Here is a 24,566-nt window from a genome sequence, read left to right as displayed (position 1 = left end):
TTTTATTAATAAGGAGTTTCCCTGTCCCATCTTTATTGTAACTCAATATATATTGGAACAGGAAACAAGATGGCTGCCAGAGAATTGTGGAAATAACCATATTTTTTATTTGTTATTTTTTTAAGTTGGGTAAGACATTTTAATTTTTATTGTTTTTTATTTATTGATCACTGTAAAATATAAAGATATTCATGCTTGAGTTTTTTAGTTGTATAATATTTGAGCACCAGTCCCTTCACCAGAGTCTGCTTCTCTCCACCTTTTCCTTCCCTTCCCCGGCCTATTTCTATGGCAGACACTTTCCCCTTTCATTTTTCCTTTTAGGTACTATTAAATAACCATAGTATTATTTGGGGGGATGTTTTGGACCACATCTGGCAGTGTTCAGGAGTTACTCCTGGCTCTGACCTCAGAAATTATTTCAGACTGGCTAAGGGACCATATGGGATGGCAGGGATCAAACACGGGTCTGCTGTGTATAAGGTAAAAGCCCTACCATGGCTATGCTATCACTCTGGTCCCCAATGACCATAATTCTTAATGAAGTTTTATTCTCATGTGTCTTCATGATTTTCTGATATTTTACCTAATAAAAATAGCTATCTTAGTGCTATAGATTTAGACAGACTAGATGATAAATTTAATACTTCTTTGTATGTACACATTTTATAAGAATATGACAGATTTACCATTTGATTAACCTAGAAAATTCTAATATTTATTAAGTATAGGCTATAAGTAAATAGTGACTTGGACGTTTGATTAAAAAAAGACTTTTTAGAACCATAGACTAGATAGATATGCTGCCAGTATATTTGCAAGGAAAGCCCAATCTCAATGCAAAGTGAGAGGTTGACTTGTGTGTATCATGGCTAAGAGCTGAAAGTCAATGATAACAATTGAGTCAGTTTATGTAAAGAATCAGGGATAAATCAACCTAACAGACAGAAGAAGTTTCTTTCTTCATTTATCAACTACATATTCAAAAAGAGAAATGTAACTTCTTAGAGTTCCTGTATGAGTTAATTCCAAAGGAAACTATAACCTTGACTTGAATCTTGGGGATAAAAGTTTTTAAATGAAACTTCCACAGTTAATATGGTTCTATTTACCACATGAAGAGAATGAATAAAATCCAGTGAAAAGAGAATGCATCTTGGCTGTGTACATGGGCCATAGCCAGTGGTCAGGCAGCAGATGTGGTCTTTATGTTACTAGCAAGGGCTTTGAAACCTCTCCTGGATCACCTCCCACCCTCATGACTCCCTGAGCAATGCTGATAACAACTAGCCAAACAACTGATGATACTATTGAAATTACCTCTTTGGTCTCACACAGAGCCATCCTCAGTCTATGGAGAACAGCCAACATATCTGTAAAGATGACAACTTAGGGATTGAATGCATCATTGTAGTCAGGGTTGCATTATTCCATGGGAGATATTTCAGTGAGAGGGATATCTGGAGATATTTTATGCTGCCAGACAGCACTTATTAATGCTGGACATTGAAGATGTACTTTCAGAAGTTGCTTCTCGTGCTCACAAGTGCTTTGATATATAAGAGTGTGTGCCTGGTTAGTTATTATATATGCACCCATACAATTATGATAATGCTTAAGTCTAGAATTGTGCCAAAAAACAACATGTTGGGTTTATGTCGACAATATCTGACTTTAAGACTCATTCCTACATTAGTGTCAAAACTCATTATGCATTACCATCAAACCCAATCCATCTCTAATTCATGAGATTAACTTAAAAAATGACTTATGAAGCAGCAGAGACAAATTTTGAATCTTTGAGGAATGTGCTGTTGGGCTCAAATGATGTGACTTTCTCTGATGGATATTCATATGATGGTTAACTCTCCTTTCTTTGCTTTACCTTTAAGAAATCAAAGTGGTAAAGGGTTGCTCAGTGAAGATAGTCAAATTTGACTGGGTTATTGGTTAGTTGGTTATTTAACTAAATTATTGATAGTTAAGATGTATTGAGTATTTTCTATGCTCTAGAGTACACATTTTTACCTGCACAACCTAATTTACCTCTCCTAGAACTTTGAAATTGAAATGCTATTTACATATATTTTTCAGAGGAGTGAATCCAAAGCTTAGAGTGGTTAAAGAAATCACCTAATTTAGCAAATGACAGAGTTGGTTTGATTTTCGTTTATGTGACTCCAGGTCTCAATTTCTTTATTTTTACATACTAAGCTAATGAAAGGTTGTCACTCTGTGAAGGTCCTCTGGTCCACTGCCGCTTGTGGGGACAACTCAAAAGGCAAGGTGACAGGTAAGAAAAGATATTTATAAGCAGCAAAACAGCAAGTTTGTCCTCAGATAAATCATCTTGCCTTCACAAGAAAAGTTCTTTTAGGAAATGATCAAGGAAGCACCTTTTTTAGAATGAACAGGTTGAGGGTGGTGAGTGCCAGAATGATCAATACATAACCTCATTGGTGCACTTTCCATTGATTCTACAAATTTAAGCAAAAATTTCTTTTTGTTTGGTTGTTTGTTTTTGTGGGGGGCACACCTGGTGATTTTCAGGGGTTAATCCTGGCTATGTGTTTGGAAATTGCTCCTGGCTTGGAGGACCATATGGGACACAGGGTCTGTCCTGGGTCAGCTGCGTGCAAGGAAAGCAACCTACCACTGCTCTACCATTCCGGCCCTAAACAAATATTTCTGACTAAAGATTCAAAATCATAGCATAGGCTTGGGGGAAGTGAGGAAAGAGCAAGATGAGGGAAATGTTTTCGACATTTTTAATCTTTCCCCTCTAAATAAGCTTGCAGAATTTAAGTTTAAAATTAGTTTTTAATTTTGGGGGGATCTTTATATCATAGGAAACATAAAAATGGGGCTAAAATATGTTATAAACTATTTTTAAGACTCTTGAAATGCCTATATTTGCAAGTCAAGTGTACTGTCACTTAACTTCTAGGTTAAGCCACAGTGTAGTTCACCCTTCCTGATGTATGGCTATTTACAATCGATATGGTCTAAGAGAAAGACTTAGGTTCATGCATACCTTTATGATTTATCTACTGTATATCTCTTCTTACTATATCATATTGCTTTTAATTAGCTTTAGGTATGAATATTTCTGTGAAAGGTGGGCATAGGAACAGCAAGAACATAAAAATCTTAGAGGTATAACTTGCTGTGTGCAATGACTGTTATATAATGGTGAGTCTGCTTTACTTATTGTCCGTGTTTCTTTTTAAGGAGTATATTAAAGATCTTTACAGGTTATTTTCAAAGAAAATGTTTTTAAATCACAAGTACAGGGAATAGATCTTGAAACAATTGCCCTCTTCCTATTACTGGGGGCAGAATCAAATTTGCCCTCTTGACTGTACTATGTGATTATAATTTGCTTTGATTCTACATTTTCTGACATTTGGAAAATGTATCCTGAGAAGTTAAAATCATCATCCTTGCTGGTGCTCTGTGGCAGCTGCCTGCCTGGTGGTTTCTGGTAGTTCCGTGAAATGTGTGGGCAGAAGAACAGAAGGGCTGAGGAAGGAAATAGAGGGACTGGAATAGCATTTGCCGGCAGAATGTTTGTAGCTGAAGGTGGAGCATATCCAGAGGACACTGTTCAGAATATTTTAAAATCACAGGTGCACTTCTGTTCCTTGCAATTTAAAGTCACATTACAAATGCAATTTTTATAACTGCTTCATAGAGTGGCTACATGGCTTCCTTACTTCTAAGTGGGATTGCTTATGATTGTCCCTCACCCCCAGGGCAAAGGAGAGATGTGGTGTCTTCTTCCAAAAAGTCAGTAATTTTTGAAGCAACTCTTATTCTCCAGCACTTAGTATAAAGCCCATAGAAATTAAAACAAATATTTATCTTTATTGAAGAGATAAAAAGGTCATGTTTTCTAACATGATATGAATTCGGTTTTTAATACATGTTTACTTAAATCTGTTGCACCACCATACACTACTGCTATAAGGTAAATTATGTGCTGAAATTTGCTTCTCACGTAGTATATTCTGATGATACTTTCAGAGGTTAAAAAATGCTCTTTGACCATCTTTGCATTTTATTTATTTACTAAAGTCCAAAATTTTGCTTGAGGAGTTTGATTTAAAGACTATCTTGCTCAGCCTCATAACTTGAAGGGGAAAAATGGGTGGGAATGGGACTAGACAGTCAGATGAACACTTAGTGGAAATAAAAAATGATCAGATTTGAACACCAAACCCAAAGTCAATGACAACAGAATCGATACCCAATCTACAATAAACTGTTCAAGTGGGGACCAGTTACACTAGCATCCTGAGGGGTAAATGAGGGGAAGTGGGATGCATGCTAGGAAAAGGAATGTAGGGAGGACAACACTGGTGGTGGGAATTCCCCGTACTCATTATCACTATGTACTATAAATATTACTGTGAAAGACTTGCAACTCACTTTGGCCACAATAAAAATAAAATAAAATAAAATAAAATAAAGGACTATAAGATGGAAATAAAAGAGAACCTTCTAAGTATATGTTCTAAATTTTAACATTGCATATTCTCTCAAAAACATTTTGAGTATTTGTTCCTCAAAATGCATACTTATTGATTTATAAACTGTACATGTACTATTGCATAAATATTTTCATATGCAAAAGAACATATACATACATTTTTAATAGAGTAGTCAAAATTGAAAAATACTGAGGAATAGTATAAAGTGTCTTTTGCTTTCAGAAAAATTATGATCGTTATAATAATGATAATTCAAAAATTTTTGTGATGTATCTTTGATGTGATTTAGCTTATTAAAAGTTTAATTAATGTAAAATTTAAAAATTCAAAATTTTATGTCTATTACAAAATTTTATGTCTATTGCAGATAAAATATTACTCTACAAAAGTGTTAAAGGTTCAAAAAGGCTTTAAAGCTGTATTTATGCTTTTGTGATAACCCAGTTTTAGTTTCCTCCACCATTATGCAGACATTGTTTTTTCGGAAGCAAATGCCCATATTTGCAATTGTTCATTAGGTTTGTGCATACCTTTATGATTTATCTACTACATATCTCTTCTTAATATATTATATTGCTTTTAATTAAGTTTAGGTATGAATATTTCTGTGAAAGGTGGACACAGGAACACCGTTTGTCCTTGAAAATTAATTAGGAGATATACATTCTTATAGTTTTACAAATGGATTTAAATCATTCAGATCTGGAAAAGTTATAAACAGGTTACACTAGTCTACTTTTAAGCTAAGAAGTTTGAAGATACAGAAGACAGGTGACAGACATATTTTTAGCAGTAAAAACATATTAAAATGGAAATTATTTTAAATACCAATTTTAAAATGTTCTTTCTACAGCCCAAGTTATAGTCCTCTTTCTTTAATATGATATTTCTTCTTTATAGATTGAACGCCAAGATAAACCTTTAAGTCCAGATAAAATATTTTTTTCTTTCCCAGAAAAGTAAGCAAGTTTATTCCCCTTGACTTTTTGTAAAAAAAAATGAAAATATTTTTAAGTGTTACAAGATTTTGAAGTTCTTAGCCATGATATAATCAGTCACATTTTGTGTGATAAAAATATTTCAATAGGCCCTTTCTCGGTCACCATAGAAAATTATAAATATTTTGCTATACATTAAAAGCTTTGTATTTGTCTTTATTAATCCTATGGTATTAGTCTTATAGTTTTAATTTTTGTGTTTAATTTTTGTAAAAATGTTTAATTATTTTTGTGGGCCTTAGTTTAATAATAGCTTGATAAGGTAAAACACAAATTTACTTAGGTAAACGTTAGCTAACTTCAGGCTATCACAACTTTCAGCAAATCTGCCAACTTTATGATACTGTGAATTTTCTTTGGCATGCCTCATACAACTTATAAGACCTCATCAAAGGCAGGCAAAATGGTCTTACAGGAGCCAGTCTGTATTTACTATTAGAATACTAAAATATTAATAACAACTAAACAACTAAATAAGTAAACTAAATAAACAACTAAACTATTAACAACAATTAATATTAGTAAATGTTAATTTTACATAAAACACATATCAAAATACATATTGTACTACCATATCCAAGTACATCCCCAAAGAGAAACTACCTTTATCACACTAGTCCTGTAATAATACAAATTTCCTTCGAAGATCGAAGTATTTGAACTTAACTAATTAATTCTAATTTTCTCAAAGCAGACTTTAATAGGGTTATGGACAAGAGTAAAAATTTGACCCTTGGTAGTGGCAAACGATTATTAGGGTTCAAGTAAAAATGGACAAGACATTTAACAAAATTGCAAAGCTAGGAGAATGAATATAAGTTCTGGGTTTTGGGAACTGTAAGATTTTTCTCAATACTTTCCTGATAATTTAGAAATGGAGCACAGAGTAAAACAATGAAGTTCTTAGTTTAATTCAACACTTCATCTACAAGGAAGGACACTAGGTCAAGCATACCTGCATCTCTGCCCTAGAACCAAGAATTGGCTCCCCACTATCCATATGTTTTGCCAAAGCATAGGTGATTTGAGTTCCTATTCTTTGTATCAGTAATGTAGTCTGGTGTACATTCTGAGCTCTAAAATCTAAGTGTTAAAATAGCTTTTTCTGGGAGGTTCAAATCCATTTTCCTAGGAGGCAAGGGCTTTTAGTTTACCTGGATCACAGTAAGGTTCCTCACCAGGTGAGTAGCAAAAGCAATATTTTTAAAGACTCCATAAATACTCTCATGAAAGCTCCTGTGGTTGGTAACTTTCCTTTCTCATGTTCTAGTTTGTGACTAGGAAGTGGAAATAAGGGATCTTATTTTATCCATTGCATTTTTTTTTAATTTCTGTGATGGTAAAGCATCATCTCATCTCTCATTCATTGTAATGTTGCTTTCCTTCATAGAGTCCCCTATTGAAAAACTATTCCTATACCCAGGAAAGCAACTACTAATGGTTAACATCTTTATAATATTTACTATCACAAATGATCACCATCAAATAATGCAATTAGACCATGGTTCTTTTATTCTTGACATTAAGAGGAGTAAGATGGGCAGTTAATAGTATAAGATGGTAAAGAGTATGTGCCTTGGCAATCACTGTATTCTCTGGAGAAAACATATTCTCCCGTGCTGAGTAAAAATACATCCATTTTCTGTAAATCTTGAATGCCACATCAGCTTATGTTACACTCTATGAGATGAAAAAAGGCTTCAATGTAGCACACCTAAGGCAAAGTCTACTATGCTTCAGCTGAGTGTGATGCTGATAGATGAAAACTCATTAGAAGAAAGCACTCACTATGTTTGCAGACTTTGTTGTTAACAGTTTTTCATACTCAGTTTTCTGAGTGAGTCTTATTTCATAGAATGCAAATTAGAATATGCAAGACTAGAGAAAATGTTACCAAAATACTGCAAACATATATTTTATTGATTGATGTAAAGGCACAGGTAAAAGTAGTGCCCTCAGAGCTTGGTAAGAACTGCCAGGGAGTTTCCTAATAAAACAAGATAAAAGTAAATAAAATATTTAACTAGAAATACCAGAGATATACTGCTAAAAGACAAAGACCTCCAATGATAAAAGGACATAGAATAATTACTAAAATTTTCTCTAAAGCATAAAGTGGTCATTTACATGATGATCACTTTGAACAAACAAAAGGGTTAAGTTATGATTTTATTTTGTTCCATAAGGCAGATAATTGTGTGCCATATGTTTCTATTTCAAGAAAGATTAGATAAAACCAACTTTTATTATTAAGCATTTACTATTAATTTTTAAATGTATTTTCTTAACTTTCTCAACAACATTTAAGTTGCCATTATTATTATTATTATTATTATTATCACTATAATGAGGAACTGAGAAAAGAAAACAGTCACTTCCCTAAAATGACGCAGAAATACTCCAATCAACCCACACATTTAACCACTGTGATATAAATCTAATTAAAAATAATAAGCACCGCTCTTAAAGTAAAACTGAGTGGTCTGGAAATTTTATTTATGAATTCCTGATGATACAATATAAATGAGCACTATGCATATATTAAAAATTAAAATAGCTCTAATTGCAATGAGGCTCCAATTATCTTACCTAGTAAAGTCTTTCCTGAGGCTTTCTTTAGTGATAGATGGTGCTTTTACATAAAACTTAGATTATTTTCTGTAGGTAGACGCTTATAGACAGCAAGAAGATAGCTTTAAGGATGACAACTTGCTGTTATGATTCTTAGTTAAATGCTGAACCTATCTTATAAATTCAGATTTACAAAATCATTAAGTCTCGTTTAGGTTATTCCTTTTGGTTTACAAAAATATTTTTTACAGATAATATAAAGGTAAACTTTAGCTTTGCTCCTGTCAGAATTATCTAATTTCTAATTAGAGGAGCCTGACTTAATGAGATTTTCCTAAGTAGTTTGAATAGGCCGTGGATGACTGATTATATAAAAGTGGTGTGGTTTATCTGTGTGTGTGTGTGTGTGTTTTAACTAGTTAATCATTTGATCATAATTGATCAGTTCATCATTTCTCCTAGAGTTGGGTAATTAGGTATTTGTTATAGACACTAAAAGGACTTTGAGATGAGAGATGGGCAAGAAGGGCTCAAAAGAAATTCAACAAGCTCATGTGGTTCCTCACAGCACTACAGATGGAAAAGACACAGGGAGATTGCAACAGCCACAGCTGGAGATCTTCCTATGTCTACTTATGACTGTTCCTCGGAAGGTGATGTTTCCTACTCATCACCACTGCTAATTATTTGAGTATGCTCACACTTCAGAGGTAGTTGTTTTATTTTAGTTTTCTAATTTTAACTGCTGGTACAGTTGTATTTCTCCCTGGCCTCTTTTTATGTACCCAAGACCAATCAAGATTTTTAAAACTTAGAGGCTATAGCCACTTAAAATATTGGTTATCTAGTACTTGGAAGTAAAGAAAATCATAGACTAGTCTATCTTGAGTGTTCAACAGAGTTTTACAAAACTGATTACATTCAATTAAAGCCTTTGAAAATGATCATAGAGCAGGACACAAAATGACAATGTTAGCTACCATGTAGTTCATCTCAGTTATTTCAACCCAAATATTAACAATTTCTCCAAATTTCAATAAAATATTTCTAAAATGTGCAGGGCTCTGGGCTGTTCAATTTTTCCCATTCATAAGGTATTCAAATTTAAATGGCAATGTCTTTGAGAGAGTCTGGTATATTAGAAAATTTACTTCAGACAAAAGGCAGCCCAGCAAAATTGCAAATCAGCTTTCACACATATAAATATGTGTCCCCATAACTCACTTCATTTAATGAGTAATGAATTACCTCCCTTATTTTTCTGAACTCTAGTCTCTTTCCAAAGGGTATGCAGAAAAATGCATTGAGGTGGAACAACAAGGTAAGAAGAGACAGTCTGTTCAACCCATGTTATTAAAGAAATTGGTTCACCTTTTTTTGATTTGGTGTCACTGTAGTTTCAGCCATTCATTGGTTCAATAAGCATTTTGGTATGTTCTGGGAAATAATGAATATTGATCATAAAATCGATCACTTATTAAGAAACAGACTAAGGGAAATTGTTTATCCAATCAATTGTAATTTTTGATTTGTTATTTATATTTTCCAATTTGTCCACCCCTCCCTGAGGCTCTCCTGCTCGTAGAAACACTAAGGGAAAGGCATATAGATACTAGCTACAACTTCAGAAAGAGCACAAAATACAATACATTTATTATAGATCATGCTGGCTAAAATAGCCCATAATAAAGAATGTGTGATTGAGAATGGCAGACACACTGTTTCTTGCACCTGTGGTTATTAGGCTAAAACTTTATATAGTAATAAGATTTGCTAAAAGGGTCTGCTTATTGTTGATGATCTGTAAGCTACCTGTGTCATGCATTAGAAAACAAAAAGAGCTGTACACAATTAAAATGTCCTTGCAGGTGAACAAGTGTCAAGCAAGCCTGGAAAGTGGAATTGATTACTTTGCATATAAATGCTATTTCTTTACTTGAAAGTGTCCTGTTTTTACAATGGTTTTGACACACTGGATGTGAAATGTGTTGCTTTTTTAGAAATGGCCAAAATATTAACAACATAAACATGCTCTGTTGAGCCACCTTTAAAATTTGAAGTAACTAAATGATTCAGTGCAGAGATGAATCTCCCAGGATCTCGAGGGGAAGGAGGAAAGGATACACATTCTTCAAGATCCTGGGTAAGGGAACACTGTCATCTTATACAAAATATCAATGAGTACCTCAATGGACTCCCTGGGAATAGATTAAGTGAGTTCTGTGATGAAACAGCAGACCTTATCACCATGCTAGATGTCCTTGTTAAATCCTGGAGTGAATCAGGCTAAACCTCAGAGCACATATGTTTCTAGTTTCATTTTTCACTTATGTGGAGAAACCAGGGCTTGAAACCAATATACAAACTAATCTCATTCTTAGTAGAAGTGATTCCAAGTTTTTGTCCTTTCCCCCCAGTGCATCTAAGGTAGAGAAAATGTAACTACATCCCCAAGTGGCTAATTAACTTTCCTGGGGATCTGTGAGCATCAGGTGAATATATTGCTTGTGCTTATACTTCATCTGAAATGTGATTTTGAATATCCCTCTAGCTTGCTGAGACACTGATGAAAATTGCCTCACTCTCTTTTTTTTTTTTTTAACCACACTGTTTTCCCACCTTCTTAAGATCAGAGCCCTTCATTCACAGCATGTGGTAACAGGTCTAATTTCCAACTGAACATTTTAGTTTAGAGATGCTTGGTGGTTACAAAAAACTGGGAGTTCTTTGTCAAAGCACTGAAAGGGTTGACAGTTTTATTTGACTAGTTGGACTTTCTACTTGCATTTACCTTTGGTCTTGACTGAACTTTTGTCTTTCATCTGCTTTTACTTTTGAAATTTTCTCTGTAAACTAGTCTTGATTTACTTAGCTCAACTGTCTCCTTGTAAACCTGAATTCACTGTAGAAGTGAAAACTACAGACAAGCAATGTGATGATAATTTATGAACATGTGTTATTGTCCACCCAATCACCATAACTGTCTCTTCAAAATTATTAATGTGATTAAATTACTTTATGTCTTTTGGGGGGGGGCACACCTGTTGATATTCAGGGGTTGCTCCTAGCTCTGCACTCAGAAAGTGCTCCTGGCTCAGGGGACCATATGGGGACGATGGGGAAGCGAAACATGGTCTGCTCTAGGTCAGTCACATGCAAAGCAAATGCCCTACAGTAGCACCACTGTTCCAGTCCTTATTTCCTCTTTTTTTTCTTTTTTTTTTTTTTTTTGTGGAGGGGGGAACACACCCAGCAGTGCTGAGGGATTACTCCTGGCTCTATGCTAAGAAATTACTTTTGGCAGGCTTGGGGGACCATATGGGTTGCAAGGGATTAAACCTGGTCAAACATGTACAAGGCATATGCCCTACCTGCTGTGCTATTGTTTGTCCCCCTATTTCTTTTCTTGATGTCTTTCCTCTCTTTACCTTTCAAAAGACAGATTTTCATTTGTCTCTTAAATCTTCAGTGTGATGCTCACTTCTACCATTCATAATTAAAAATTATGCTTCATCTATAATCCATATTTTACCTTATTTTTAGTTTTTGGGTTACCTCTCATTGTGCTCAGGAATTACTTCTTGCTCTGTGTTAGCATATTAGTCCTGGTAGCCCTTGCATAACTATATATGGAGCCGAAGGCTCAACCCAGATAGGCTGCATGTGAGGCAAGTTAGTACCTTGCCCATTGTACTCTCTCTAGCCCATATTCTTGCTTTTAAGTCTTGGTGGTCATTAAACTACACTACTCTGTGTCTGTCCTACAAGTTAGTAGTTTATATTTTTAATTCTCTATAAAACACCAAGAAAATGTAACCTATGCTTTTTCATTTGTTTTTTTAAAATAATGTCTTTATTTAAGCATCATGGTTACAAACATGTTTGTAGTTGGTTTTCAGTCATAAAGAGAACACCCCCTTCACCAATGCAACATTTTTACCACCAATGTCCCCCATCTCTCTCCTCCTCCACCTCTGCCTGTATTCAAGACAGGCATTCTACTTTTTTTTAGAAAGTTGCTGTATTTTTTTTTCTGAGAATGTCACTCACATTACTTTATTACATTTTCTATTATTCATTAGCCATCTATTCTTTGGTTTCTTATCTTGATGGTATTTTCAGAAAAATTAATGTTGAGGGAGTTAGCTCAAACAGTAGAACACATACTTAACAAGTACAAAATCTTGGGTTTGGTCCCTAATATTACATGATTTCCTGAGTAACATGATTATGTTGCCCCACAAAAATAATAAAAAATAGGAAATAGAGAAATAGTACAGGAGGCAGGACACTTGCTTGTATGCTACCATTCCAGATAATTTCCTGGCACCAACTATGGTCGCCTCAAATAGCACCAGGCCTCTGGGCTCTTCCTGAGAAGTCAGGATTGCCATCTGAGCACTAGTAAGTATGACCTCCAAATTCACCTTTCCAAATAACAAAAAGAAATGTGAAACTTATTTTATTACAAAAGCTCCTAATCCCTTTTTAATGTATCATTTATGACTTATTTGAGACATTTGACGTTTCTAGCTATATAGCTCTCAATACAATAGCATTCATTGAATAAAAATCAATTACGTGCTATACTGTTCAAGAAACTGATAATGTTTGAAATTTGTCCATGAACAAAAAAGAAGATAAAAAAGTTTTAAGCCTTACATTCTTAAGGATGCACAGAGGCAATAAATAATTGATACACTAAAATGAACCATATTATCAACAATATGACATTTGGAACAGGACTGGTGAGATGAGAGGGATGACTCAAAATTTCAGGTGACACTCATTTTCTTGATTGTGCTACCTTACCTCTTAAATGTTGTGCCTTAGACACAATTGAACTCAATTGAACATTTCAGGAAAAGTGGAGAATGAGTTCAGAAGTCTGAATGAAGATGTATTTGTTAGAATCTAGGAGGAGCAGGAAGCCAATGATAGAAAAGTGTGAGCATTGGCAAGTAGTGAGAATATTGGAGAGTAACATATGGATAAATAAGTTAAGGACTTGTAGATGGGCATTGTAAAAATTTTGCTCTAAAAAACCTAATGTATTTGAGAAGAGAGAGCAGATGTGATCTGCCTAATATTTTAAAAGATTCACTCTGCACTGCTGGATTGGAAACATTAGGAATGAATGTAGAAACAGAGATGATCATAGCAATTTTAGGCAAGAGGAGGTTATGGCTTGTTGGGGCCAAACAACAGCACATGCCTTGCACATGGCTGACCCCATATGGACCCAAGTTTGATTTCTAGCATCTCACGTGGTCTCCAGAGCCTGCCAAGGGTAATTTCTGAACACAGAGCTAGGAGTAACTCCTGAGGGCCTCTGGTTGTGGCCCCAAAACTATAATAAGTAAATAGTTGTGTGTGTGTTTTTAAAGAGTAGGCTTGTAAAAATTACAAGGGTGAAAAATATTTGTACTCTAAACAGGTTTGTTAGTTTGAGTTCAATTGATTGGACTAAGGATATAAGTGAAAGAAGGTATCAAAATGTTTTCTCTGATTTATTTTCTTCAATTTAGTGTTCTTCTCAGGATAGCATTTGTTTATTTCTGGTATCTTTTCCTCATTCTAGATTTCTGACTTTGTTGTGTCTTAATACATTTTACCCACTGCTATTTATTTCCCCACATCACTATTTACCTTACTTCTAACTTTGTTTTTAACTTTTCCCTCTCTCATTGACTATAACTATTTCAACTTTATCTTCAGTGCACCCCAAAACTATCTTTCCAGCCATTACCTCTCTCGGGCTCTGATACTATGTTCTTTGTTATCGTATTTTTGTTAAAGCCATAGTGACCTTGGCTCTAAATTCCTTTTCTTCCTGTTCTAGCTACTAGCTCCGTAACTACATAAAGAACATTTTATTCACCAGGATTTCTCTTGTGTAGAGCGTAAGTTATGGTTTTTTGTTTTTGTTTTTGTTTTGTTTGTTTTGGGCCACACCTAGTGACACTCAGGGGTTATTCCTAGCTATGTGCTCAGAAATTGCTCCTGGCTTGAGGGACCATATGAGACACCTGAGGATCGAATCGAGGTCTGTCCTAGGCTAGCACAGGCAAGGCAGACGTCTTACCACTTGCATCACCACTTGAGCTCCTAAGTGATACATTTAAAAAAAAATGCACAGAAAAGTGGTGGTCTATGTGTTTGCAGAATATGGTAGCTAAGATCTTCTCCAAGGAAGAGGATTGTTTGAAGATAAGAAACTTATGTAGTCCTATTTGTTTATCTTTGCTTCTACTTGCTTGGCCATTGGTATTTCATCCATGAAGATGCCTTTAGCTTTAATGTCCTGATGTTCTGCCTAGGTTTTCCTCTTTGTGCCTTATGGTTTCAGACATGATATCAAGTTCTTTAATTCACTTTGATTTGACTCTTGTGCACAGTGTTAAAAAGAAATTTGTGTTTATGGGACTATAAGGCACACATAGTTTTTAGTTCCCCTACACTCAGGTTTCAGCTCCAGGCAGCATTTACTCCATAGGATGCATTTGGGGTGGGGAGGGGAGTGTGTTCTAAGGTACGAAAAATATGGTATTTGACCAGTTTCCCCAACACCACATGTTGAAGAGGCTTTTCTTGCCCCACTTTTGTTTCTTGTTTCATAATCAAAAATTAATTGTTCATAAACAGGTGGATCCATTTCTGGATATTCAAATCTATTTCATGGGATTACATTAAATTGAAAAGCTTTTGAATTCAAAAGAAATAGTGACTAGGATATAAAGACTTCCTATGAAATGGAAAAAAACTATTCACTCAATACACATCATAAATGGGAAAAGTAATGAATAGACATTTCCTCAAAGAAATACAGATGGCCAAATAGACATGAAAAATGTTACACTTCATTAATCATAAAGGAGATGCAATTCAAAACAACAATGAGATATTCATTTCACAATACAGAGATTAGCACATATCACAAATAAAGGAGAACAACCAATGCTGTCATAAATGTGGAGAGAAAGGGACTCTCATTCACCACTCGTGGGAATGCACACTAACCTAGCTTTTTGGGAAAACAATATGATGTTCCTCATAAAGCAGAAATTGAGCATCCATATGATCCAACAATAACACTCCTAGTGATATACCAATGAAAACAAAAACAATATAAAAATGCCCTATGCAATTCTATGTTCACAGCAGCACTGTTTACAATAACCAGAATCTGGAAACAACCCAGGTGCATGACAACAGATGAGTGGCTAAAGAAACTGTGGTATATCTACACAATGGAATACTATGCAGCTATAAGGAAAATGAAGACATGAAATTTGCTTATACATGAATAAACATGGAGATTATTATGCTATGTGAAATAAACTAGAGGGAAATGGAAAGCCATAGAATAATCTCATTCACTTGTGAGATATAAGAAAAACAAGAAATAGTATGGTAATCATATCCATATCCAGAGACAATAGAAATGGAGTCAGATGGTCCAGCACAGGGTAGAAAGCTCACCACAATGAGCTTTGAGTAAAATTAAAGTAGAGAAGGGTCTATTAGGACAATGATAATTGGAATTGATCACTCTGGACAAGAACTCAGTGCTAAACAGAAATAAAGTGACATGCTACGCACCCCTCCATTAATAATAGTTCAAAGCACAATGTCTAAAAGTAAAAAGAGAGAGAGGGGAGAGAGAGTGAATAGCAAATTGCCTTTCATAAAGACAGATGTGGGTGGGTTGGAAAGGTAATAGGAGATATCAGTGACTGGAAGGATGCACTAGTGATGGGTGGTGCATAATGTATGGCTGAAACCTAACAGTGAACAATTTTGTAATCATAGATCTTAAATAAAGTAATTTGAAAAAAGAAGAGGGTTGTTTATAGCAGTTGAGCACAGTATTGAGCTTTTCTGGCAAAATCTTGTTGATTAGTTTGTTGTTATTTTTGTTATGTATTTTTTGTCCTATTTTTTGGACTACACCTGGCTGTGCCCAAAGCTTAGTCCTGATTTTGCTCAGGGATCATTTTGATGGTGCTCACTATTGAATGTCAGAAATATAATGCCAGGGATTGAACCTAAGTCTGATGCATACAAGACTATATTTTTAGGATCCTAGAAAAATTTTGGAGGTTGGATTTTTCAAAATATGGAAAATGAGGAATAGCATCATGTACAAATTGTGTTGCTTTCCATAAAAATGGCAGAAAAATCTGGAAGGAAAAGTTAAGTTCCACGTTTAAAAGAAAGGCAAAATGAATTTGGTATCAATCTGATGACAAGCATGACTATGAAATTAATGGGATAAAACATGTATCTGTTTTAAAAATTTTTGTTTGATTTAGTATGACATCATGTGGTGCTTAGGATTTACCCCTGTCTCTTGCATATAACTCACTCTTGGCAGTGCTTAGAGTACCATATAGTGTGCCTGGAATCAAATATAGGTCTGTGTCATGCAGAATGAATACTTCACCACTCTACTTCTCTCTGGCCCCTATTTTAGGACTTTGACTCAATTGACTGCCTTTGCTGTGCGACTATTAAGAAACTCCCTACCTCTGTATTCAGCAAAGAACAGCAAAGTTCTTAAGACAACTACTAATAGACTTGAGGAGAAAAAGTGACAGCAACACAATAGTAATAAGAGACCTTAACAACAAGCTCCGATCTTGGTAAGATCAATCAGACAGGAAATCAATAAGGAAACAATAGCTTTAAGTGAGGAAATGGAAGATTAGGGATTAATTAACATGGTCAAGGCTTTTCACCTCTCCCAAAAGAAATGCTCCTGCTTTCTTGCTGCACATGGAATACTTTTCAGGAGAGCTATGTGCCAGGAAACAAAATAAATGTTCATAATCTCATGAGAACACAAATTATATCAATTTTCTTTTGAGGTCACAATGCTACAATAGTAGAAATTAACCTCAGGAAGGAAATATGGGAAAAGCTAAAACATTTAAAAAACTAAACAAGAAATATTATTGTTCAACCATTGAGTCAAAGAAGACAAAGAAGAAATGAAAACATTACTAGAAACAAATGAGATAAAAGAGAAACATATCAATCATTATTATTACTTTTAGAATTAAGCCTGGCAGCATTCTAGCACTACCCTACCTCAATAATAAAGTTGTTCCAAGTGGCGTTAGGGGGATTGTGACATAATATATTGATAAAACCTCTTAAGAAACTAGGAAAAAAACAATAAATAAAGCACAAAATAAGTAGAAGGAAATAGTAAAACAAAAACAAATAATATTGAAATTAAGTAGATAGGATAGGACCAATAAGACCAAATTTTGGTAGTTACTTGAGGGTGTATGTGAGGGGCAGAGCATATCCTGTGGTGCTCTGAGTATGCTTACCCCAAGTTTTGTGCTCATAGGTTACGCTAGAAGTTCTCAAAGAACCATATGGGATGCCAGGAATTCTTTTATTTGGGGGGGCACACCCGGTGGTGACACTCAGGGGTTACTCCTGGCTATGTGCTTAGAAATCGCTCCTGGCTTGGGGGACCATATGGAACGCCGTGGGATCGAACCACAGTCTGTCCTAGGCTGGCGCCTGCAAAGCAGATGCCTTACTGCTCTGCACCACTGCTCCAGTCCTGACCAGGGAGTTTTGAATTAAAGTTGACAATGTGCAAGACAAGCACCTTACATTTTGTACTATCTTTCTGGCCAGCAACTGGTTTTTAAAAAATAAACAAGTTTGACAAACATGTGGTCAGTGACAATAAAAATAGAGAGAGAAATACTCTAATAAACCATTTGACAAGTAAAAGGGAAGAAGTGACAATAAATACCCGAGATGCAAAGAATTACGAGATTATTATGGACAACTTTATGCTGCTAGAAATGGAAAGAGTTGAATTTTAGAATCACATAACTTCTCAAAAAACTTTTTTGGTTTTTGGGTCACACCCTGTGATGCTCAGGGATTACTCCTGGGTATGCACTCAGAAATCACTCCTGGCTTAGAGGACCATATGGGACACAGGCTGTGTGCAAGGCAAATGCCCTACTGCTGTGCTATCGCTCTGGCCCCAACTTCTCAAAATTTAATAATAAAGAAACTGAAAATCTGAGCACATCATTTACTACTTCTTAAATCACAACTCTAAACAAAGTCTTCCCACAAATAAAATATTAAGGTAAGGTAAATTATTAGTGAAGTATATTAAATTTTCAAAAGGACTTACTACCTATCATTCTGAAATTCTCAGAAATATTGAAGAATTTTAAAACTTTCTTTGAAGTCAACACTTCCATAATATTAAAAGAAGGTATATTATTATAAAATAAACAAAAGCAACTATTACTGATAGATATGCAAAGATACTCATCTACTAGCAAATAAAATTCAATGTATATTAAACATATACTATCATCAAGTAAAATGCATTTCAGGAATACAAGAGTTGTTCAGTATACACAAATTATTAATGTAACACCACAGCAACTAAAGTAAAACTATAAATCATATACCATAGCAATAATTCAGAGAACATTTTGACAAGATTCCATGCCCATTTATGATTTTAAAAACTAAAAAATATACCATCAGATAATTTACTTTAATGTACACAGTCCATATTCAACAAGCTCACATATAAGGTTCTAATGGTGAAAAAAATGTCTTTGTTCTAAGATCAAGCGTAGAGCAAAATATCTAACCTTTTTAGTATTGAAAGTCCTAATTTGACAAAATCTGACAGGAAAAAGAAATGAAAGGGAATCAAATAGGAAAACATGTTATCAATATTGGTAAATACTATAATATGACAAATATCTTAAAGACCACCAAAATAATTTCACAATAATTTTACTAATGCAGTAAAGTGGCAGTCTACAAAGTCAACAATAAAATATTAACTTTTATTCTTTATGAAAAGAATGAACTATGTGAGAAATATATGCTTAAAATCCAATTTATAACTCTCACAAAACATAAGGTGCCTAGGAATCAGCTTAACAACTGACTACATATTTCAATAACTATAAGTCACTATTGAAATAATTGAGAGTGAAGAAAAAAATCCCATCATTTCATGTTCATAGATTATATGAATTAACATTACTATATTATTCATCCTACCCAAAACATTTCACAATTTTCCTGTCAAAATTTTCATAGCATTCTTCACAGACATAAAAAATATACTATTAGTATTTATGTAAAACAATAAAACTCTCTGAAGCCAGAGTAGCACAGAGAAAACAAATATGGAATATATTATATCCTCAAACCTTAAACTATGCTGTAAAACATTAATAATCAAAAGAGTGTGGAACTGGAATAAAAGCAGACTCAGATGAAAAAAAGTAAGATTGAGATATCTGGGCTGGGTAAGCAGCACCAATTTTTACATTGCTGTGTAAGAGCTGAATTTGCTGAATTTTCACCTTAACACTTGTCTCTCCTTCCTTGCCTCCCTCTTCTATCCCATCTCTCCCCTTCTCTCTCTCTCTTTCTCTCTCTCTCTCTCTTTCTCTCTCTCTCTCTCTCTCTCACACACACACACACACACACACACACACAAACTGACAATCCAAAATTAAACCCTCAGTTTTATGTCAGTGAAGAAAACAAATGATGTTAAACAAATGGGGGAGAGAGGGAAGATTGTAAGAGTAGAGGTGACAAAAGGATAGAGATGGAGGGTTAACTTGGCAGTGGTGTGTGGTAAAGATGATCACTTTTGTAATCCTATTAGATAAACTACATAAAAACAAACAAATGATGTTTAGGGAAAACTATTTATTCTGTTACAAAACATAAAAATATAAAAGGAAAGTAAGGGCAGAAGGAAATAGGAATAAAGGAAGGGAAAATAAAAGGATGGAAAGAAGGACCTGTAATACTTATTTAATAATAGCAAAAAATTAAACTTTATTAAACATTTCCATGTTTGACCTGAATTAAGGTCAAATTAAGGGAAACTTAGACATGACATTGATTTTATTTAATTTAGACATAATGATTACAAACATGTTTGTAGTTGATTTTCAGTAATAAAAAGAACACTCCCTTCCCCAGTGCAAAATTCCTACCACCAATGCCCCAGACCTCTCCTCCCCCAAACTCCTGCCTATATTTGAGACAGGAATTCTACTTCTCTCAGACATTACCATTGTCATGATAGTTGTTGGTGTAATTATTTCTGTAACTGCACTCACCACTCTGATAAGCTACATCTCATGGGCCAGTCCTTGCAGCCTTCATTTCTGTTGTCTTATTACAATATTGTCTTTTATTTTTTCTTAAAATCCATAGATGAGTGAGGCAATTCTGTGTCTATCTATCACCCTCCTCTCTATTTCAGCATAATACTTTTCATGTGCATCCATGTAAAGGAAAATTTCATGGCCTCATATCTCCTGATGGATGCATAGTATTCCATTGTAAACATGTACCACAGTTTCTTTAGCCATTCATCTGTTTTTGAGTATCTGGGTTGTTTCCAGTTTCTGGATATTGTGAATAGCACTGCAATAAATATAGGTGTACAGAAGATATATGTATATTGTGTTTTTGTGTTTTTAGGACATATTTCTAGGAGTGATATAGCTGGATCATATTGTAGCTCAATTTTCAGGTTTTTTTTTTTTTTTTTGAGGAATCTCCACATTGTTTTCAATAAAGGCCGAACTATACTGCATTCCCACTAGCAGTGAATGAGAGTTCCTTTCTCCCCACATCTCTGCCAGTACTGCTTGTTCCTGTATTTTGTGACGTGTGCCAGTTTCTGTGGAGTGAGATGGTACCTCACTGTTTTTTATTTGAATCTCCCTGATGATTAGTGATATGGAGCAATTTTCATGTGTCCTTTGAACATTTGTAGTTCTTCTTTGAGGATTTGTCTGTTAATTTATTCTCCCCATTTTTTGATGGGGTTAGATTCTTTTCTTGTTAAATTTCATAAGTACCGTTTATATCTTAGATATTAGCCCCTTATCTGATGGGTATTGGGTGTCATCAAAGTCTTTAATCCATTTGGATTTGACCTTTGTGCATGGTGTTAGATGGAGGTGTGAGTCCCCTTCTTGCATGTGGCTGTCTAGGTGTCCAAACACCACTTATTGAAGAGGCTTTTCTTGCTCCATTTTGCATTTCTTGCCCCTTAATCAAATATTAATAGATTTTATGTCTGGGAAACATTTTCTGAGTACTTAACTCTATTCCATTGATCTGAGGGTCTGTCTTTATTCCACTACCATGCTGTTTCAATAACTATTGCTTTGTAATAAACTTTAATGTTGGGAGAGTGATGCCTCCCATATTCTTTTTCCTAATAGCTCTAGCTATTCATGGGTGTTTCTTATTCCAAATAAATTTCAGGATTGCTTGATCAACTTAAGAATGTCATGGTTTCCTTAGAGGAATTGAATAAAATCTGTACAATGCTTTGGAAGAAAATTGACATTCTAATTATGTTAGTCCTGCCAGTCTATAACCAGGGTATGTGTCTCCATTTCTTGTGTCCTCTTTTATTTCTTGAAACAGTGTTTTGTATTTTTTTTAGTGTTTTGTAGTTTTATTTGTATAGGTCCTTCACCTCTTTAGTGGACTCCAAGGTATTTGAATTTTTGTGGCACTAATGTGAATGAAACTTTTTTTTTTTTTTTTTTTTTTTTTGTTGTTGTTGTTTTTTTTTTGATGTCCATTTCTTCTCTATTGTTATCTGCTTATAAGAAGGTCATTGATTTTTGTGGGCTAATTTTGTAGCCTGCCACTTTGGTATATAAATCTATTGTTTCTAGAAAACTTCTGCTAGAGTATTTAATGTTTTCTAAATATACTATTATGTCATCTCCAAATAGTGAAAGTTTGACTTCTTTCTTTCCTAACTGGATGCCATTGATATTTTTTTCTTTTCTAATTGCTATGGCAAGAACTTCTAGCACTATGTTGAATAGGAGTGGTGAGAGGGGCAGCCTTGTCATGCACCAGATTTTAGAGGAAAGGATTTTAGCTTATCTCATAGAGGATAATATTTGCTATTGGCTTGTGGTAGATGGCATGACTATATTGAGAAAAGTTCATTCCCATCTTATTGAGGGTTTTTTTTTTTTATCAAGAATGGGTGTTGGACCAAATTGAATGTTTTCTCTGCATCTATTAATATGATCATATGGTTTTAATTTTCCTTCTGTTAATATGGTGTATTGTTTTTTGATTTATGTATGTTAAACACTTTTGCATTCCTTGAATAACGCCTACTTGGTCATGATTTATGATTTTGATGAGGCATTGGAAACTATTTGTCAGGAATTTGTTGAGGATCTTTGCTTCTTTGCATCTGTGTTCATCAGATATTAGTATGCAGGTTTCTTTTTACAGCATCTCTGTCTGGTTTTGGTATCAGAGTGATGTTAGCTTCATAAAAGAACTATTTAGGAGTGTTTCTGAAAAGAGCCTGAAAGTATTGGTAGTAGTTCCCATAGAAAGTTTCGAAAGAATTTGTTAATGAATACATCTGAATCTAGGATTTTGTTTTGGGGAAGACTTTTGATTACCATTTTAATTTTCTCAATAGTGATGAGTCTGTTTAGATATGCTAGATCATCCTGATTCAAACATGGAAGATTATGAGTCCAAGAATTTATTCAGTTCTTCCAGGTTCTCAAGTTTTGTGGCATAGAGTTTCTCAAAGTAGTCTCTGATTACCCTGTGGATCTCTGTATTATCTGTAGTGATCTCCCCCCTTTTAATTTCTAATCCTGTTTATTAAGTTTTTCTCTCTCCCTTTCTTTAGTAGTTTTGCTATTAGTTTACCAATCTTGTGTATTTTTTCAAAGAACCAACTTTTGCTTTGGTTGATCTTTACGATTGTTTTTGGATTTCCACTTCATTAATTTTTCTTTAAGCTTTGTTATTTACTCATGCCTACCTATTTTTGGTTCCTTTTGTTGCTAATTTTTTAATTTTATAAACTGTGTCATTAAGCTTTTTATGTAGGATCCTTCTTCCTGATGTCATTTATTTTCAGAAATCTTTTGATTTTATCTTTGATTTTTTCTCTGACCCATTGGTTTTTCAATAGTGAGTTGTTAAATTTCAGGTGTTAAAGTTTTTCATCTGTATCCCTTGTTGTTCACTTCTAATTTCAGTGCATTGTGATTTGGGAAGGCAGTTTGTACAATTGATTTCTATCCTCTTGATTTTGTGGAGGTATGTTTTTTGGGCCAGCATGTGCTTTATCCTGGAGAATAACCTATGGCATTGGTAAAGAATGTGCATCCAATTTTCTAGGGATGGAGTGCCCTAAATATATCTACTAGGCCACTTTCTTTCATTTCTCTTTACAGAGCTTGTTCGGCTTCAGCCTGGTTTAGCTATCAAGGAGAGACAGGGTGGTGTTGAGATCTCCCACTATTGTTGTGCTGTTATTGATGTCATCTTTCAGATTTGTCAACAATTATATTAAATGTTTTGCTGGTCCCTTATTGGGTAAACATATGTTTAGGAGTGAGAGTTTTCCTGTTGTATGAATTCCTTGATTATTACAAAATGTCCATCATTGTCTCCTATAATTTTTCTAAATCTGAAGTTTGTGTCATCTGATATTAATATGGCCATTCCAGCTTTTTTAAGGGAGTTGTTTGCTTGGATCATTGTCCTCCAACTTTTGATTTTAAGTCTATATTTTTATCTGACTATTCAGATGTGTTTCTTGTAGACAGAAGAATGTTTTATTCAGCTTTTTGATCCATTTTGCCACTCTGTGTCTCTTAACTGGTGCATTTAGTCCATTGGCATTGAGAGAGATAATTGACATTGATTTTAAAAATTTCTTCAGGGTTTCAACTCCACTGACAAACAAATGATACTACAACAACAAAACATAAATATATTTTATTTAGTAGGAGAAAATGTCCACTCACCTTACATATGACCAAACATTAATACTCAATATATATCTATATCTATATATACAGATATATGTATATATCTTTATATATACATATATATAAAACACTCAAAAAAAAAACAACAAAAATTCCCCAAAAATGTGGGGATACAGGTGCCGAAGCTATAGCACTGTGACAGGGTATTTGCCTTGCACGCAACTGATCCAAGATTGACCTTGGTTCAATCCTTGGTGTCCCATATGGTCCCCCCGAGTTAGGAGTAATTTCTAAGCACAGAGCCAGAAGTAACTCCTGAACATCACAGGTATGGCCAAAAAATCAAAAAAATAAAATAAAGTGGGGATATATATGTGTATATATATACAGTATTTTTCATGCCATAAGACTTACCCCTCCCAAAAAAGATAAGGGAAAATGTCTCTGCATCTTATGGAGTGAATGCCGTTTGGAGCTGAAAGCCTGAGTGTTGTAGAGGAGAGCATTTACTAACCACTTGACATTCACAGTGTTATGCCACCACCTTTATTGTGCAGACATACCACATAGTATGAGCAAACAGGTTTAATGTACTATCACTGTCACATGTAGAGCTTTTATTTAAGATGATTTGATGACTGCTGTGATTCTATTTTTATGTTAATAAAAAAGTACTT

This window comes from Suncus etruscus, chromosome 4 (genome assembly GCF_024139225.1).
Source record: "Suncus etruscus isolate mSunEtr1 chromosome 4, mSunEtr1.pri.cur, whole genome shotgun sequence".
In the NCBI taxonomy this organism is placed as follows: domain Eukaryota; kingdom Metazoa; phylum Chordata; class Mammalia; order Eulipotyphla; family Soricidae; genus Suncus; species Suncus etruscus.
This window is presented reverse-complemented; position numbering follows the sequence as displayed.